Below are 331 nucleotides of genomic sequence, written 5' to 3'. Positions count from 1 at the left end.
TAGGCATGCCTCAATGTACCTTTTTTTAGCTTGGGTATAATAACACTCGGTAAATCCTATCTCGAAGCAAATATGTAATTGTTTTCTCATTACACCTCGGTGAAGTATCGATGATACCATAATAAGGCAGTTTTGAAAATGTGTATGGGAACACTCAAATCTGTACATGTAGCTTGAGATAAATTAATTTGAATTACCCTAAATAATATTTAATTTGTATAAAGGGATGTAATCTTCTTACAGTTTGGTCTATGATCTAATATGAAATGTTTATCTTACCTGTGATTGTACGAATAATTTGGATATATTTGGTTTCTCAGCACAAACAAAT

The sequence above is a fragment of the Mizuhopecten yessoensis genome, unplaced genomic scaffold (assembly GCF_002113885.1).
Source record: "Mizuhopecten yessoensis strain PY_sf001 unplaced genomic scaffold, ASM211388v2 scaffold7963, whole genome shotgun sequence".
In the NCBI taxonomy this organism is placed as follows: domain Eukaryota; kingdom Metazoa; phylum Mollusca; class Bivalvia; order Pectinida; family Pectinidae; genus Mizuhopecten; species Mizuhopecten yessoensis.
The sequence above is the reverse complement of the archived record's forward strand: the minus strand, read 5'-3'. Positions refer to the sequence as shown.